General features: G+C 51.8%; 1 pseudogene; it reads right to left on the bottom strand.

The window, feature by feature from the left end:
- The window catches only part of LOC135536850 (pre-B-cell leukemia transcription factor 1-like), a 54,300-nt pseudogene that overhangs the window by 15,762 nt on the left and 21,718 nt on the right, over positions 1-16,820 (bottom strand).

Genomic DNA, 16,820 nt, shown 5'->3' on the forward strand with positions numbered 1-16,820 from the left:
AGAGAGAGACAAGCACAAGGGTTAGAAAGATGAATAGAGAGAGACAAGCACAAGGGTTAGAAAGACGAATAGAGAGAGAGACAAGCACAAGGGTTAGAAAGATTAATAGAGAGAGAGAGACAAGCACAAGGTTAGAAAGATGAATAGAGAGAGAGACCAGCACAAGGGTGAGAAAGATGAATAGAGAGAGACAAGCACAAGGGTAGAAAGATGAATAGAGAGAGATGGAGAGAGAGAGACAAGCACAAGGGTTAGAAAGATGAATAGAGAGAGAGCGAGGGAGAAAAGATGATTAGAGATGAACGTGGGGAGAGAGATGGAGAGAGAGGTTAGAGAGAACAGAGAGAGATGAATGTGGGGGAGAGAGATGGAGAGAGGTTAGAGAGAACAGAGAGAGATGAACGTGGGGGAGAGAGATGGAGAGAGGTTAGAGAGAACAGAGATGAACAGAGAGGAGGGTTAGAGTAGAAATGGACAAAGAGAAAGAGAGGAGGTTAGAGAGAACAGAGAGATGAACAGAGAGGTGAGGGAGAGAGTAGAAATGGACAAAGAAACAGAGAGCACATTTCTTCAGTGAAAACAATGTACTGAGCAAATGTTGAATTGGCTTTTTACCAAATTACTGTACGACAGACCACGTATTCACCCTGCACACTCGACGTCGATTTTTTTACACCTTTATTTCATCTTTATTTAACGAGGCAAGTCAGTTAAGAACACAATCTTATTTTCAATGACGGCCTAGGAACAGTGGGTTTAACTGCCTCGTTCTGCCGACAGATTTTAGAGTACCACCTTGTCAGCTCAGGAGATTCTATCTTGCAACCTTACGGTTAACTAGTCCAACGCTCTAACCACCTGCCTCTCATTGCACTGTTACGCCAATGCAGTAAGCCAAGGTAAGTTGCTAAGATGATTTGATAGAGCAGTCTGACTGAGCGATGGTAGACACCAGCAGGCTCGTAAGCATTCATTCAAACAGCACTTTCATGCGTTTTGCCAGCAGCTCTTCGTTGTGTGTCAAGCATTGCGCTGTCTATGACTTCAAGCCTATCAACTACCGAGATTAGGCTGGTGTAACCGATGTGAAATGGCTAGCTAGTTAGCGGGGGCGCGCTAATAGCGTTTCAAACGTCCCCGCTTTGAAACTTGGAGTAGTTATTCCCCTTGCTCTGCTCAGTATTGTTGTAATTGTCATTATTACAAATACATTTTTTTTTAAATCGTCCGATTTAATCTGGTCCTCCAATAATCGGTATCGGCGTTGAAAAAATCATAATCGACTCTCTACTGAACACCCTAATTGACAAACAAAAACAAAAGGCAAAGTCTTCTCATGCATTGTTGATTTCCAAAAAGTGTTTGACTCAATTTGGCACGAGGGTCTGCTGTACTGATGGAAAGTGGTGTTGGGGGGAAAATACAACATAATATCAATCTACATCAACAACAAGTGTGCAGCTTGAGGATGCAGCTTGAGCCCCGCCCTCTTCAACATATATATCAATGAATTGGCGAGGGCACTCTAATCTGAAGTCAAACATGTCTCCTGTTTGGTGATCTGGTGCTTCTGTCCCCAAACAAGGAGGGCCTACAGCAGCACCTAGATCTTCTGCACAGATTCTGTCAGACCTGGGCCCTGACAGTAAATCTCAGTAAGACAAAAATAATGGTGTTCCAAAAAGATCCAGTTGCGAGGACCATAAATATAAATTCCACCTAGACACCGTTGCCCTGGAGCACAGAGAAAACTATACATACCGGGCCTAAACATCAGCACCACAGGTAACTTCCACAAAGCTGTGAACGATCTGAGAGACAAGACAAGATGGGCCTTCTACACCATCAAAAGGAACATACATTTTTTAAAACTTGAATCAGTTATAGAACCCATTGCCCTTCATGGTTGTGAGGTCTGGGGTCCGCTCACCAACCAAGAATTCACTAAATTGATACTCTGCAGACAGACATACAGACAGCTGTAGTCCCAGCTGTGACCAGCAGAGTGCACCCTTCACCTGTTTCTAGCCCACTAGTGAGCAGACATAAGGGCCACAATAGAAGCCAGTGTTGTTTCCTCCTCCATGCTCTAGCATTCAGGCCTCATAACCAGTTACCAGGCTGGAAACTAATTAAGACAACTGCTTGTGGGCTGATTCACCTGGTCAAGGGATTGGATCTAGCTCACCTGGTTCACCTGGTCAAGGGCTTGAACTAGCTCACCTGGTTCACCTGGTCAAGGGCTTGATCTATCTCACCTGATTCATCTAGTCATGGGCTTTAACGAGCTCACCTGATTCATCTAGTCAAGGGCTTTAACTAGCTCACCTGGTTCACCTGGTGAAGGGCTTGATCGAGTTCACCTGGTCAAGGGCTTTAACTAGCTCACCTGGTCAAGGGCTTTAACTAGCTCACCTGGTTCACCTGGTCAAGGGCTTTAACTAGCTCACCTGGTTCACCTGGTCAAGGGCTTGATCAGTAGTTAACAAGTTGAATCAGATGTGTTTGCTCTGGAATAGCTACAATACATGGAATGACTGGCGGGCCCCGTGGAGAGGTTTGAGAACCACTCGTCTGATAGGTGTAGTAACGCTGTAGGAGTTAGTGGTCTTCTGGTGCGTCCCAAATGGTACTCTATTCCCCCTAGACCCATAGGGTTCTGGTCTGAATGGTCCTCTATTCCCCCTAGACCCATAGGGTTCTGTCCAGAATGGTACTCTATTCCACTAGACCCATAGATTTCTGGTCTGAATGGTACTCTATTCCACTAGGCCCATAGGGTTCTGGTCTGAATGGTACTCTATTCCCCTAGACCCAAAGGGTTCTGGTCTGAATGGTACTCTATTCCCCCTAGACCCATAGGGTTCTGGTCTGAATGGTACTCTATTCCACTAGGCCCATAGGGTTCTGGTCTGAATGGTACTCTATTCCCTAGACCCAAAGGGTTCTGGTCTGAATGGTACTCTATTCCCCTAGACCCATAGGGTTCTGGCCAGAATGGTACTCTATTCCACTAGACCCATAGAGTTCTGGTCTGAATGGTACTCTATTCCCCCTAGACCCATAGGGTTCTGGTCTGAATGGCACTTTATTCCCCCTAGACCCATAGGGTTCTGGTCTGAATGGTACTCTATTCCCCTAGACCCAAAGAGTTCTGGTCTGAATGGTACTTTATTCCCCCTAGACCCATAGGGTTCTGGTCTGAATGGCACTTTATTCCCCCTAGACCCATAGGGTTCTGGTCTGAATGGTCCTCTATTCCCCCTAGACCCATAGAGTTCTGGTCTGAATGGTACTTTATTCCCCCTAGACCCATAGGGTTCTGGTCTGAATGGTCCTCTATTCCCCCTAGACCCATAGGGTTCTGGTCTGAATGGTACTTTATTCCCCCATGGTAGTTTAAATGTGTCTGACTGACTGGTGAATGACCGGTATGCTGTCTAAATATATGTCTGTCTGGTGGTTTAATGTGTCTTACCGATTGGTTCTCAGAAAGGCTTCTGTCAGACTGGTGTATTACTGGTTACTGATTGGTTCTCAGAAAGGCTTCTGTCAGACTGGTGTATTACTGGTTACCGATTGGTTCTCAGAAAGGCTTCTGTCAGACTGGTGTATTACTGGTTACTGATTGGTTCTCAGAAAGGCTTCTGTCAGTCTGGACACTTCAGGCATATTTAGACACTAACCAGTAATACACCAGTCTGACAGGGTACTGGTTAGGGTCCAGACTGACAGGGTACTGGTTAGGGTCCAGTCTGACAGGGTACTGGTTAGGGTCCAGACTGACAGGGTACTGGTTAGGGTCCACTCTGACAGGGTACTGGTTAGGGTCCAGACTGACAGGGTACTGGTTAGGGGTCCACTCTGACAGGGTACTGGTTAGGGTCCAGACTGACAGGGTACTGGCTAGGGTCCAGACTGACAGGGTACTGGTTAGGGTCCACTCTGACAGGGTACTGGCTAGGGTCAGTCTGACAGGGTACTGGTTAGGGTCCAGACTGACAGGGTACTGGTTAGGGTCCAGACTGACAGGGTACTGGTTAGGGTCCAGTCTGACAGGGTACTGGTTAGGGTCCAGTCTGACAGGGTACTGGTTAGGGTCCAGACTGACAGGGTACTGGTTAGGGTCCAGACTGACAGGGTACTGGTTAGGGTCCAGTCTGACAGGGTACTGGTTAGGGTCCAGTCTGACAGGGTACTGGTTAGGGTCCAGACTGACAGGGTACTGGTTAGGGTCCAGTCTGACAGGGTACTGGTTAGGGTCCAGACTGACAGGGTACTGGTTAGGGTCCAGACTGACAGGGTACTGGTTAGGGTCCAGTCTGACAGGGTACTGGCTAGGGTCCACTCTGACAGGGTACTGGCTAGGGTCCAGTCTGACAGGGTACTGGTTAGGGTCAGACTGACAGGGTACTGGCTAGGGTCCAGTCTGACAGGGTACTGGTTAGGGTCCAGACTGACAGGGTACTGGCTAGGGTCCAGACTGACAGGGTACTGGTTAGGGTCTCTGACAGGGTACTGGCTAGGGTCCAGACAGGGTAATGGTTAGGGTCCAGACTGACAGGTACTGGTTAGGGTCCAGACTGACAGGGTACTGGTTAGGGTCCAGACTGACAGGGTACTGGTTAGGGTCCAGACTGACAGGGTACTGGTTAGGGTCCAGTCTGACAGGGTACTGGTTAGGGTCAGTCTGACAGGGTACTGGTTAGGGTCCAGTCTGACAGGGTACTGGTTAGGGTCCAGACTGACAGGGTACTGGTTAGGGTCCAGACTGACAGGGTACTGGTTAGGGTCCAGTCTGTCAGGTACTGGTTAGGGTCCAGTCTGACAGGGTACTGGTTAGGGTCCAGTCTGACAGGGTACTGGTTAGGGTCCAGACTGACAGGGTACTGGTTAGGGTCCAGACTGACAGGGTACTGGTTAGGGTCCAGACTGACAGGGTACTGGTTAGGGTCCAGACTGACAGGGTACTGGATAGGGTCCAGACTGACAGGGTACTGGTTAGGGTCCAGACTGACAGGGTACTGGTTAGGGTCCAGTCTGACAGGGTACTGGTTAGGGTCCAGTCTGACAGGGTACTGGTTAGGGTCCAGACTGACAGGGTACTGGCTAGGGTCCAGACTGACAGGGTACTGGTTAGGGTCCAGTCTGACAGGGTACTGGTTAGGGTCCAGACTGACAGGGTACTGGTTAGGGTCCAGTCTGACAGGGTACTGGTTAGGGTCCAGACTGACAGGGTACTGGTTAGGGTCCAGACTGACAGGGTACTGGTTAGGGTCCAGTCTGACAGGGTACTGGTTAGGGTCCAGACTGACAGGGTACTGGTTAGGGTCCAGTCTGACAGGGTACTGGTTAGGGTCCAGTCTGACAGGGTACTGGTTAGGGTCCAGACTGACAGGGTACTGGTTAGGGTCCAGTCTGACAGGGTACTGGTTAGGGTCCAGTCTGACAGGGTACTGGTTAGGGTCCAGTCTGACAGGGTACTGGTTAGGGTCCAGACTGACAGGGTACTGGTTAGGGTCCAGACTGACAGGGTACTGGTTAGGGTCCAGACTGACAGGGTACTGGTTAGGGTCCAGACTGACAGGGTACTGGTTAGGGTCCAGACTGACAGGGTACTGGTTAGGGTCCAGTCTGACAGGGTACTGGTTAGGGTCCAGACTGACAGGGTACTGGTTAGGGTCCAGTCTGACAGGGTACTGGTTAGGGTCCAGACTGACAGGGTACTGGTTAGGGTCCAGACTGACAGGGTACTGGATAGGGTCCAGACTGACAGGGTACTGGTTAGGGTCCAGACTGACAGGGTACTGGTTAGGGTCCAGTCTGACAGGGTACTGGTTAGGGTCCAGACTGACAGGGTACTGGTTAGGGTCCAGTCTGACAGGGTACTGGTTAGGGTCCAGACTGACAGGGTACTGGTTAGGGTCCAGACTGACAGGGTACTGGTTAGGGTCCAGTCTGACAGGGTACTGGTTAGGGTCCAGACTGACAGGGTACTGGTTAGGGTCCAGACTGACAGGGTACTGGTTAGGGTCCAGACTGACAGGGTACTGGTTAGGGTCCAGACTGACAGGGTACTGGTTAGGGTCCAGTCTGACAGGGTACTGGTTAGGGTCCAGACTGACAGGGTACTGGTTAGGGTCCAGTCTGACAGGGTACTGGTTAGGGTCCAGTCTGACAGGGTACTGGTTAGGGTCCAGACTGACAGGGTACTGGTTAGGGTCCAGTCTGACAGGGTACTGGTTAGGGTCCAGACTGACAGGGTACTGGTTAGGGTCCAGTCTGACAGGGTACTGGTTAGGGTCCAGACTGACAGGGTACTGGTTAGGGTCCAGACTGACAGGGTACTGGTTAGGGTCCAGACTGACAGGGTACTGGTTAGGGTCCAGACTGACAGGGTACTGGTTAGGGTCCAGTCTGACAGGGTACTGGTTAGGGTCCAGTCTGACAGGGTACTGGTTAGGGTCCAGACTGACAGGGTACTGGTTAGGGTCCAGACTGACAGGGTACTGGTTAGGGTCCAGTCTGACAGGGTACTGGTTAGGGTCCAGACTGACAGGGTACTGGTTAGGGTCCAGACTGACAGGGTACTGGTTAGGGTCCAGACTGACAGGGTACTGGTTAGGGTCCAGACTGACAGGGTACTGGTTAGGGTCCAGTCTGACAGGGTACTGGTTAGGGTCCAGACTGACAGGGTACTGGTTAGGGTCCAGACTGACAGGGTACTGGTTAGGGTCCAGACTGACAGGGTACTGGTTAGGGTCCAGACTGACAGGGTACTGGTTAGGGTCCAGACTGACAGGGTACTGGTTAGGGTCCAGTCTGACAGGGTACTGGTTAGGGTCCAGTCTGACAGGGTACTGGTTAGGGTCCAGTCTGACAGGGTACTGGTTAGGGTCCAGACTGACAGGGTACTGGTTAGGGTCCAGACTGACAGGGTAATGGTTAGGGTCCAGTCTGACAGGGTACTGGTTAGGGTCCAGTCTGACAGGGTACTGGTTAGGGTCCAGACTGACAGGGTACTGGTTAGGGTCCAGACTGACAGGGTACTGGTTAGGGTCCACTCTGACAGGGTACTGGTTAGGGTCCAGACTGACAGGGTACTGGTTAGGGTCCAGTCTGACAGGGTACTGGTTAGGGTCCAGACTGACAGGGTACTGGTTAGGGTCCAGTCTGACAGGGTACTGGTTAGGGTCCAGACTGACAGGGTACTGGTTAGGGTCCAGTCTGACAGGGTACTGGTTAGGGTCCAGACTGACAGGGTACTGGTTAGGGTCCAGACTGACAGGGTACTGGTTAGGGTCCAGACTGACAGGGTACTGGTTAGGTCCAGTCTGACAGGGTACTGGCTAGGGTCCAGTCTGACAGGGTACTGGTTAGGGTCCAGTCTGACAGGGTCCAGTCTGACAGGGTACTGGTTAGGGTCCAGACTGACAGGGTACTGGTTAGGGTCCAGTCTGACAGGGTACTGGTTAGGGTCCAGTCTGACAGGGTACTGGTTAGGGTCCAGACTGACAGGGTACTGGTTAGGGTCCAGACTGACAGGGTACTGGTTAGGGTCCAGACTGACAGGGTACTGGTTAGGGTCCAGTCTGACAGGGTACTGGTTAGGGTCCAGTCTGACAGGGTACTGGTTAGGGTCCAGTCTGACAGGGTACTGGTTAGGGTCCAGACTGACAGGGTACTGGCTAGGGTCCAGACTGACAGGGTACTGGTTAGGGTCCAGTCTGACAGGGTACTGGTTAGGGTCCAGTCTGACAGGGTACTGGTTAGGGTCCAGTCTGACAGGGTACTGGTTAGGGTCCAGACTGACAGGGTACTGGTTAGGGTCCAGTCTGACAGGGTACTGGTTAGGGTCCAGACTGACAGGGTACTGGTTAGGTTCCAGTCTGACAGGGTACTGGTTAGGGTCCAGTCTGACAGGGTACTGGTTAGGGTCCAGTCTGACAGGGTACTGGTTAGGGTCCAGTCTGACAGGGTACTGGTTAGGGTCCAGACTGACAGGGTACTGGTTAGGGTCCAGACTGACAGGGTACTGGTTAGGGTCCAGTCTGACAGGGTACTGGTTAGGGTCCAGACTGACAGGGTACTGGTTAGGGTCCAGACTGACAGGGTACTGGTTAGGGTCCAGTCTGACAGGGTACTGGTTAGGGTCCAGACTGACAGGGTACTGGTTAGGGTCCACTCTGACAGGGTACTGGTTAGGGTCCAGACTGACAGGGTACTGGTTAGGGTCCAGTCTGACAGGGTACTGGTTAGGGTCCAGTCTGACAGGGTACTGGTTAGGGTCCAGTCTGACAGGGTACTGGTTAGGGTCCAGACTGACAGGGTACTGGTTAGGGTCCAGTCTGACAGGGTACTGGTTAGGGTCCAGTCTGACAGGGTACTGGTTAGGGTCCAGACTAACAGGGTACTGGTTAGGGTCCAGTCTGACAGGGTACTGGTTAGGGTCCAGTCTTACAGGGTACTGGTTAGGGTCCAGTCTGACAGGGTACTGGTTAGGGTCCAGTCTGACAGGGTACTGGTTAGGGTCCAGTCTGACAGGGTACTGGTTAGGGTCCACTCTGACAGGGTACTGGCTTAGGGTCCACTCTGACAGGGTACTGGTTAGGGTCCAGACTGACAGGGTACTGGTTAGGGTCCACTCTGACAGGGTACTGGTTAGGGTCCACTCTGACAGGGTACTGGTTAGGGTCCAGACTGACAGGGTACTGGTTAGGGTCCAGACTGACAGGGTACTGGTTAGGGTCCAGACTGACAGGGTACTGGTTAGGGTCCAGACTGACAGGGTACTGGTTAGGGTCCAGTCTGACAGGGTACTGGTTAGGGTCCACTCTGACAGGGTACTGGTTAGGGTCCAGTCTGACAGGGTACTGGTTAGGGTCCAGTCTGACAGGGTACTGGTTAGGGTCCAGACTGACAGGGTACTGGTTAGGGTCCAGTCTGACAGGGTACTGGTTAGGGTCCAGTCTGACAGGGTACTGGTTAGGGTCCAGAGGGTCAGACTGACAGGGTACTGGTTAGGGTCCAGACTGACAGGGTACTGGTTAGGGTCCAGACTGACAGGCTACTGGTTAGGGTCCAGACTGACAGGGTACTGGTTAGGGTCCAGACTGACAGGGTACTGGTTAGGGTCCAGACTGACAGGCTACTGGTTAGGGTCCAGACTGACAGGGTACTGGTTAGGGTCCAGACTGACAGGGTACTGGTTAGGGTCCAGTCTGACAGGGTACTGGCTAGGGTCCAGACTGACAGGGTACTGGTTAGGGTCCAGTCTGACAGGGTACTGGTTAGGGTCCAGTCTGACAGGGTACTGGTTAGGGTCCAGTCTGACAGGGTACTGGTTAGGGTCCAGACTGACAGGGTACTGGTTAGGGTCCAGACTGACAGGGTACTGGTTAAGGTCCAGTCTGACAGGGTACTGGTTAGGGTCCAGTCTGACAGGGTACTGGTTAGGGTCCACTCTGACAGGGTACTGGTTAGGGTCCAGACTGACAGGGTACTGGTTAGGGTCCAGACTGACAGGGTACTGGTTAGGGTCCAGTCTGACAGGGTACTGGCTAGGGTCCAGACTGACAGGGTACTGGTTAGGGTCCAGTCTGACAGGGTACTGGTTAGGGTCCAGACTGACAGGGTACTGGTTAGGGTCCAGACTGACAGGGTACTGGTTAGGGTCCAGACTGACAGGGTACTGGTTAGGGTCCACTCTGACAGGGTACTGGTTAGGGTCCAGTCTGACAGGGTACTGGTTAGGGTCCAGACTGACAGGGTACTGGTTAGGGTCCTGTCTGACAGGGTACTGGTTAGGGTCCAGACTGACAGGGTACTGGTTAGGGTCCAGTCTGACAGGGTACTGGTTAGGGTCCAGACTGACAGGGTACTGGTTAGGGTCCAGTCTGACAGGGTACTGGTTAGGGTCCAGACTGACAGGGTACTGGTTAGGGTCCAGACTGACAGGGTACTGGTTAGGGTCCAGTCTGACAGGGTACTGGTTAGGGTCCAGACTGACAGGGTACTGGTTAGGGTCCAGTCTGACAGGGTACTGGTTAGGGTCCAGACTGACAGGGTACTGGTTAGGGTCCAGTCTGACAGGGTACTGGTTAGGGTCCAGACTGACAGGGTACTGGTTAGGGTCCAGTCTGACAGGGTACTGGTTAGGGTCCAGACTGACAGGGTACTGGTTAGGGTCCAGACTGACAGGGTACTGGTTAGGGTCCAGACTGACAGGGTACTGGTTAGGGTCCAGACTGACAGGGTACTGGTTAGGGTCCAGACTGACAGGGTACTGGTTAGGGTCCAGTCTGACAGGGTACTGGTTAGGGTCCAGACTGACAGGGTACTGGTTAGGGTCCAGACTGACAGGGTACTGGTTAGGGTCCAGTCTGACAGGGTACTGGTTAGGGTCCAGACTGACAGGGTACTGGTTAGGGTCCAGACTGACAGGGTACTGGTTAGGGTCCAGTCTGACAGGGTACTGGTTAGGGTCCAGACTGACAGGGTACTGGTTAGGGTCCAGTCTGACAGGGTACTGGTTAGGGTCCAGTCTGACAGGGTACTGGTTAGGGTCCAGTCTGACAGGGTACTGGTTAGGGTCCAGTCTGACAGGGTACTGGTTAGGGTCCAGTCTGACAGGGTACTGGTTAGGGTCCAGTCTGACAGGGTACTGGTTAGGGTCCAGACTGACAGGGTACTGGTTAGGGTCCAGACTGACAGGGTACTGGTTAGGGTCCAGTCTGACAGGGTACTGGTTAGGGTCCAGACTGACAGGGTACTGGTTAGGGTCCAGACTGACAGGGTACTGGTTAGGGTCCAGACTGACAGGGTACTGGTTAGGGTCCAGACTGACAGGGTACTGGTTAGGGTCCAGACTGACAGGGTACTGGTTAGGGTCCAGACTGACAGGAGCGGTTCTGAGAATCAGTCTTACAGTGTACTGGTTCACAGAGAATTCACCCAACAAAGGACGACATAAGAAACTTAACCATTTCCTTCTTTAGTGTGTGTGTGTGTGTGTGTGTGTGTGTGTGTGTGTGTGTGTGTGTGTGTGTGTGTGTGTGTGTGTGTGTGTGTGTGTGTGTGTGTGTGTGTGTGTAAGCCTTTGGTTGTAAGAAGATCAGGTTTAAGTAGCGTCTGTTAGTATTTACTGAAGATTGACACGCACACATTCTGAGAGATGGAGATGAGACAGAGAGAGAGAGACGAGAGAGAGAGAGAGCGAGAGAGAGAGAGAGAGCGAGAGAGACAGAGCGAGAGAGACAGAGACAGAGAGAGAGCGAGACAGAGAGACAGCGAGACAGAGAGACAGAGCGAGACAGAGAGACTTAGCGAGAGAGAGTGAGAGAGACAGAGCGAGAGAGAGAGACAGGGCGAGAGAGAGAGACAGTGCGAGAGAGAGACAGGGCGAGAGAGCGAGAGAGAGAGAGAGCGAGACAGAGTGAGCGAGAGAGACAGAGCGAGAGAGAGAGCGAGACAGAAGAGAGAGCGAGAGAGCGAGAGAGAGCGAGACTTAGCGAGAGAGAGAGACTTAGCGAGAGAGAGAGAGAGACAGAGAGAGAGAGACAGAGCGAGAGAGAGACAGAGCGAGAGAGAGACAGAGCGAGAGAGAGACAGAGCGAGAGAGAGAGAGCGAGAGAGAGACAGAGCGAGAGAGAGAGAGAGAGAGAGAGAGAGACAGAGCGAGAGAGAGAGAGAGAGCCAGAGAGAGAGAGAGAGACAGAGCGAGAGAGAGACTTAGTGAGAGAGAGAGAGACAGAGCGAGAGAGAGACAGAGCGAGAGAGAGACAGAGCGAGAGAGAGACAGAGCGAGAGAGAGAGACAGAGCGAGAGCGAGAGAGCCAGAGAGACATAGCGAGAGAGCCAGAGAGAGCGAGACAGAGAGAGACAGAGAGAGTAGCAGTGGTTTGTGTGGCTGTTGCTATGGTAGCATTGCCAGCTTTCCCTGGCATCCCCTTACTGCCAAAACAACAGATACGACACACACACACTCTCTCTCCCTCAGACACACACAGAGGCGTTAATTAGGGCGTCTCTTAAGGAGCCACTAAAGACCCTGTGAAAAATGAATGCTCATTTGAGAGGTCATTAATTTGCACAGTTATGCAAATTAGGTGGCAATTACAGCGTAGTTCCCTGGATCAGCTCACATTTATAATCACACAATGAGGGATATGACAGCATCCACATCTGGCAACCGGCCAGTCTACAATACACACACAGACACACACAGTCTACAATACACACACAGACACACACAGTCTACAATACACACACAGACACACACAGTCTACAATACACACACAGACACACAGTCTACAATACAGACAGACAGACAGACAGACAGACAGACAGACAGACAGACAGACAGACAGACAGACAGACAGACAGACAGACAGACAGACAGACAGACAGACAGTACAAGAGCTAACCTCTGCTGGTTGCAGACCCAACCTGGCAATTAACAGCAAACAGCCCAATATGATAAATGACAATACTGTTACTGTAATTGTTTTGGTCTTGGTGCTGAGTTACAGTAATTATAGGCCTTAGTGCGGAGTTAGTTACTGTAATTGTATAGGCGTTAGTGCTGAGTTAGTTACTGTAATTGTATAGGTCTTGGTGCTGAGTTACAGTTACTGTAATTGTATAGGCCTTAGTGCTGAGGTACAGTTACTGTAATTGTATAGGTCTTGGTGCCAACTGGATCAGGTACTGAAACTCTGCTGAAACTGGGAACACCCAGTTCAACTGGATCAGTTACTGTGTATCTTTACATCTAATTAGGTACAAAACGCAGCCTTGAGTGCTGCAGGTGAGTAGTTACTGTAATTGAGTAGTCTGCAGGTCTTGAAATTCAACTGGATCTGACACCCAGTGAAACTCTGCACGCAGCCCAAACTGGGAACACCCAGTGAGTAGTCTGCACGCACCCAGTGGTAGTCAGACGCACTGTGAGTATCTTTATATCTAATTAGGTGAGTAGTCAAAGCAGCCCAGTGAGTAGTCTGCACGCAGCCCAGTGAGTAGTCTGCACGCAGCCCAGTGAGTAGTCTGAACGCAGCCCAGTGAGTAGTCTGCACGCGGCCCAGTGAGTAGTCTGCACTCAGCCCAGTGAGTAGTCTGCACGCAGCCCAGTGAGTAGTCTGCACGCAGCCCAGTGAGTAGTCTGCACGCAGCCCAGTGAGTAGTCTGCACGCAGCCCAGTGAGTAGTCTGCACGCAGCCCAGTGAGTAGTCTGAGCGCAGCCCAGTGAGTAGTCTGCACGCGGCCCAGTGAGTAGTCTGCACGCAGCCCAGTGAGTAGTCTGCACGCGGCCCAGTGAGTAGTCTGCACTCAGCCCAGTGAGTAGTCTGCACGCGGCCCAGTGAGTAGTCTGCACTCAGCCCAGTGAGTAGTCTGCACGCAGCCCAGTGAGTAGTCTACACTCAGCCCAGTGAGTAGTCTGCACGCAGCCCAGTGAGTAGTCTGCACGCAGCCCAGTGAGTAGTCTGCACGCAGCCCAGTGAGTAGTCTGCACGCAGCCCAGTGAGTAGTCTGCACGCAGCCCAGTGAGTAGTCTGCACTCAGCCCAGTGAGTAGTCTGCACGCAGCCCAGTGAGTAGTCTGCACGCAGCCCAGTGAGTAGTCTGCACGCAGCCCAGTGAGTAGTCTACATGCAGCCCAGTGAGTAGTCTACACGCAGCCCAGTGAGTAGTCTGCACGCAGCCCAGTGAGTAGTCTGCACGCAGCCCAGTGAGTAGTCTGCACGCAGCCCAGTGAGTAGTCTGCACGCAGCCCAGTGAGTAGTCTGCACGCAGCCCAGTGAGTAGTCTACACGCAGCCCAGTGAGTAGTCTACACGCAGCCCAGTGAGTAGTCTACACGCAGCCCAGTGAGTAGTCTGCACGCAGCCCAGTGAGTAGTCTGCACGCAGCCCAGTGAGTAGTCTGCACGCAGCCCAGTGAGTAGTCTACACGCAGCCCAGTGAGTAGTCTACACGCAGCCCAGTGAGTAGTCTGCACGCAGCCCAGTGAGTAGTCTGCACGCAGCCCAGTGAGTAGTCTGCACGCAGCCCAGTGAGTAGTCTGCACGCAGCCCAGTGAGTAGTCTGCACGCAGCCCAGTGAGTAGTCTGCACGCAGCCCAGTGAGTAGTCTACACGCAGCCCAGTGAGTAGTCTGCACGCAGCCCAGTGAGTAGTCTGCACGCAGCCCAGTGAGTAGTCTACACGCAGCCCAGTGAGTAGTCTGCACGCAGCCCAGTGAGTAGTCTGCACGCAGCCCAGTGAGTAGTCTGCACGCAGCCCAGTGAGTAGTCTACACGTAGCCCAGTGAGTAGTCTGCACGCAGCCCAGTGAGTAGTCTGCACGCGGCCCAGTGAGTAGTCTGCACGCAGCCCAGTGAGTAGTCTGCACGCAGCCCAGTGTGCAGTCTACACGCAGCCCAGTGAAAATGAAAGAGAAACAGAGAGAGAGAGAGAGAGAGAGGAGGATGAAAGAGAAACAGAGAGAGAGAGAGAGAGAGGATGAAAGAGAAACAGAGAGAGGATGGGGAACCAGGTCCCATTAGTTTTAATTAATCCTTAATTAGTATGGATTATGGTCCAGCCTCCGAGACTGCCCACCACACACACACGTCTACGTTTCAGACAGACAGACAGGTCTACGTTTCAGACAGACAGACAGGTCTACATTTCAGACAGACAGACAGGTCTACGTTTCAGCCAGACAGACAGGTCTGCGTTTCAGACTGACAGACAGGTCTACGTTTCAGACAGACAGACAGGTCTACATTTCAGACAGACAGACAGGTCTATGTTTCAGACAGACAGACAGTCTACGTTTCAGACAGACAGACAGGTCTACGTTTCAGACAGACAGACAGGTCTACATTTCAGACAGACAGACACGTCTACGTTTCAGACAGACAGACACGTCTACGTTTCAGACAGACAGACAGGTCTACAGACAGACAGGTTTTTCAGACAGACAGACAGGTCTACGTTTCAGACAGACAGACAGGTCTATGTTTCAGACAGACAGGTCTACATTTCAGACAGACAGACACGTCTACGTTTCAGACAGACAGACGGTCTACGTTTCAGACAGACACGTCTACGTTTCAGGCAGACAGACACGTCTACGTTTCAGACAGACACGTCTACGTTTCAGACAGACAGACAGGTCTACGTTTCAGGCAGACAGACAGACAGACACATCTACGTTTCAGGCAGACAGACATGTCTACGTTTCAGACAGACAGACACGTCTACGCTTCAGACAGACAGACACGTCTACGTTTCAGACAGACAGACACGTCTACGTTTCAGACAGACAGACACGTCTACGTTTCAGACAGACAGACACGTCTACGCTTCAGTCAGACAGACAGACAGGTCTACGTTTCAGACAGACAGACAGGTCTACGTTTCAGACAGACAGAGAGACAGGTCTACGTTTCAGACAGACAGACAGGTCTACGTTTCAGACAGACAGACACGTCTACGTTTCAGACAGACAGACAGACAGGTCTACGTTTCAGACAGACAGACAGGTCTACGTTTCAGACAGACAGACAGGTCTACGTTTCAGACAGACAGACAGGTCTACGTTTCAGACAGACAGACACGTCTACGTTTCAGGCAGACAGACAGGTCTACGTTTCAGACAGACAGACACGTCTACGTTTCAGACAGACAGACAGACACGTCTACGTTTCAGAGACAGACAGACACGTCTACGTTTCAGACAGACAGACAGGTCTACGTTTCAGACAGACAGACACGTCTACGTTTCAGACAGAGAGACAGGTCTACGTTTCAGACAGACAGAGAGACAGGTCTACGTTTCAGACAGACAGACAGATCTACGTTTCAGACAGACAGACACGTCTACGTTTCAGGCAGACAGACAGGTCTACGTTTCAGACAGACAGACACGTCTACGTTTCAGGCAGACAGACAGACACGTCTACGTTTCAGACAGACAGACAGGTCTACGTTTCAGACAGACAGACAGGTCTACGTTTCAGACAGACACGTCTACGTTTCAGACAGACAGACACGTCTACGTTTCAGACAGACAGACAGGTCTACGTTTCAGACAGACACGTCTACGTTTCAGACAGACAGACACGTCTACGTTTCAGACAGACAGACAGGTCTACGTTTCAGACAGACAGACACGTCTACGTTTCAGACAGACAGACAGACAGGTCTACGTTTCAGACAGACAGACACGTCTACGTTTCAGACAGACAGACACGTCTACGTTTCAGACAGACAGACACGTCTACGTTTCAGACAGACAGACAGGTCTACGTTTCAGACAGACAGACAGGTCTACGTTTCAGACAGACAGACAGGTCTACGTTTCAGACAGACAGACACGTCTACGTTTCAGACAGACAGACACGTCTACGTTTCAGACAGACAGACACGTCTACGTTTCAGACAGACAGACACGTCTACGTTTCAGGCAGACAGACAGACAGGTCTACGTTTCAGGCAGACAGACAGGTCTACGTTTCAGACACCCCATATTGTGCGAACACATTCACACACACATTTGTACCTCTCTAATACACAGGCCGCCACTGTACAACACACACACACTCCTGTTTACAGACATGGTGAGTTTATTACCCCACTATATTACTTTTTTATAAACCAGCTTCTTGCCACTGTGATCCAGCAGAGTGGGCTATTACCAGATACCACCGGGTGTAGGCCAAAGCCAGGGCAGTGGGTGAGCCCCCCTCCCCCCAGGGAGAGTGAGTGTTGGTGGGGAGGAGGCCAGGCTGACAGGGGTCTGGAGCATATCACCAGTCTGCCAATCCACAGACACAGT

This window comes from Oncorhynchus masou, unplaced genomic scaffold, assembly GCF_036934945.1.
Source record: "Oncorhynchus masou masou isolate Uvic2021 unplaced genomic scaffold, UVic_Omas_1.1 unplaced_scaffold_671, whole genome shotgun sequence".
NCBI lineage: Eukaryota > Metazoa > Chordata > Actinopteri > Salmoniformes > Salmonidae > Oncorhynchus > Oncorhynchus masou.